The following is a 2,500-nucleotide window of genomic DNA, read 5'->3' as shown; positions in this document are numbered from 1 at the left end:
CCCTCCCCGCACCCCGTGCCCGGGGCTGTGTCGGTGTGAATGTCACAGTTCCCTTCTCGCACGGACGTTCGGTAGGGCTGCCGGGTAAGCCCGCGGAGGGCTCCGGGCGTTCCGGGTACGGCGCGCCGAGCGAGCGGCGCGGCGGCGTCCCCCGCCCCCCGTCCCTCTCCTGCCTGGGGAGCCGGGAACGGGGGCTCCGCCGCCGCCGCCGCTCGCCCTCGGCGGGCGAGGCTCGGCAAGCCGCGTGGCGTCCCGCTCTCCCAGCGGGCGGCCCGAGCCACGGCTCTCCTCCCGGGCGCAGCGCCGGGCCAGAGGGAAACCCCGGGCCCCGGGGCCGGAGGACGTGGTTGTGGCGGCGGACGTCGGGCGCGGCCCCCGCGGGCGGACGCTCCCCCGAAGGTGGCAGTGGGGGAGGCACCCCCGCGGGGCCTAAAGTTCGTTTCCCTCGCCCCAGGGCCAGGTACCTAGCGTCCGCGCTCTCGCGGTCCCTTCCCTCGGCGCGTCTCTCGGCGCGTCTCCGGGGGTCGAAGGGCCGCGGGGGCCGGGCGGGGGTTTAAAGACTCGGGCGGCTCGGCGTCGCCCGGGGGGCCGGCCGGCTCGGCGGCGGCGGCCGGGAGTTCTCTCTCGCGGTGAGAGAGCCTCTCCCGGACGGCCGTCGCCTGCGACCGCGTCCCGCGGGCGGCCCGTGCCGGGGAGGGGCACCCCTGCCCCCCCCTCTCCGCGGCCCGGTCTCGGCGGAGAGACCGCGGCGCGAGCGGTCGGCCGTGTCCGACCTGCCCGCCTCGGAACGGGCGACCCCGGCGAGGAGCGCGGGCTCCCCGCCGGGGCTCGCGGCGGGTCCCCGCAAGGGGGGGACCCGCCGCCGGGCGGCCCTGCGCCCTTCCCCCCGCACAGCCCGTGCGCGGGGGGGGGCGGGAAGGGACGCCGCGCCTCCGTCGCAGCGGCTGCGTCGCGCTGCGGCGCCGCTCCTCCCTCCCCCGTCCCGGCGAGCGCTCGGCGTTCTCCCGCCGCTAAGCGCCGGCGAGGGCGCCACCCCGTTGCCCGTGCGGCGGCGTCGCCGCTCGGTCTGCCGGACGGAGCCCCCCGCCGCCGGGCCGTCCCGGCCCCGGGCCCCGCCTAAGCCGCTTCGCCTCCCCGTCTTCGCCTTCCCGGCCGAGCCGTGCAGGCGGTCGGGGCAAGCGGGGGCGTCCCACTCCCGGTCTCCGCGTGGAAACGGGGAGAGCGGGAGCCGCCCCCGCCTCAGGCGGCCGTCCGCCTTCCGCTCGGCGCGTGCCCGCGGAAGGAGACGGGAAGCGGCGGCGGCGGCGGTGGTGCCGGTGCAGGGCGGCCGCAGCGCGGCGGGCCGCCGTCCGGCGGGCCGCGGGCGTCGTGCGTCGCCGGCTCGGGGCGCGTCCGCGTCCGGCCGCGGCGGCGCGGAGCCGCCGAGGTGCCGTCGGGGCGGGACCCCGGGGAGGAGTTAGGCTGCCCGTAGCGCGGCGGAGCGGCGCGCGCGGAGGCGCGCGCGCGGGGTAGCCGTCGGGGCCCCCCGCGCCGCCCGCTCGAGGCGGACAGGCGGAGCGGCCGGGCGCGCCGCCGCCTCCGTGCGGAGGCCGGGCCGAGCCCGGGCGCCTGGGCCGCCCCCGAAGCGAGCGAGGCGCTTGCCGTCGCCTGCGGCCGGTGGGGAGCGCGGGCTCCCAGGCCCTCGTCGCCGCTCGGGGCGTTTCCTCCCTTTTTGTGGCCCTCCTTGGGCGTTGCTCGTACGGTCAGTCGAGGCGAGGCCCCTCCGTCTCGCCCCCGTCGCGCCGCTGCTCCGCCGTTCTTTCCCCTCCCGCCCCGCGCGGGGATGTGAGGGGAGGAAGGGGGGGCCGGCCGGCGGGGCAGGCGGTTGGGCCGTCCTCCGAGAGGGGCCGCTCCTGGCGAGCGTTCCCGGCCCTCCCGCGCGCGCGGGGCGGTGCCGAAAGACGAGACAACTCTTAGCGGTGGATCACTCGGCTCGTGCGTCGATGAAGAACGCAGCTAGCTGCGAGAATTAATGTGAATTGCAGGACACATTGATCATCGACACTTCGAACGCACTTGCGGCCCCGGGTTCCTCCCGGGGCTACGCCTGTCTGAGCGTCGCTTTGCGATCAATCGCCGGCTCGGCCGCCGCCCCTTGGCCGGGCGACGGCCGCACGAGCGGCGCGGCTGGGGTGCCTCGCAGGCCCCTCCCGAGGGCCTTCGTCCCCCTAAGTGCAGACTCGGGGAGCGCTCCGAAGCTCCCCGCTCCCGGAGCGCCCGCTCTGCGGAGCTCGTCTCGCCGGTGGTTGGCCGGGGCTCGCCGAGTCCGGTCGGGCCCGGCGCGGCGGTGGGGAGAGACGCCGGTTGGGGGGAGGCGCGGGCCTCGTCCCCGGCCCTCCCGCGCGGGCGGCTGTCTGCGGGTGGGTACCGCGCGGTACCGTGCCGTCGCTGCCGCGCGCGCGCGCCGAGCGTGCCGGGGACGGGGGTCATCCCCGTCGCCGCCCCCCCTTCCTCTCCCGTC

At 79.2% G+C, this 2,500-nt stretch overlaps 1 non-coding gene across 1 annotated transcript; it reads left to right on the top strand.

Annotated features, from left to right (window-relative positions):
* The first annotated feature begins 1,947 nt into the window (after positions 1-1,947).
* On the top strand, positions 1,948-2,100 carry LOC134509261 (5.8S ribosomal RNA). Its single transcript, XR_010069270.1, has one exon. It is a non-coding gene; the product is annotated as a 5.8S ribosomal RNA (ribosomal RNA).
* The last annotated feature ends 400 nt before the right edge of the window (positions 2,101-2,500 follow it).

This window comes from Chroicocephalus ridibundus, unplaced genomic scaffold, assembly GCF_963924245.1.
Source record: "Chroicocephalus ridibundus unplaced genomic scaffold, bChrRid1.1 SCAFFOLD_161, whole genome shotgun sequence".
Taxonomy (NCBI): domain Eukaryota; kingdom Metazoa; phylum Chordata; class Aves; order Charadriiformes; family Laridae; genus Chroicocephalus; species Chroicocephalus ridibundus.
This window is presented reverse-complemented; position numbering and strand designations above follow the sequence as displayed.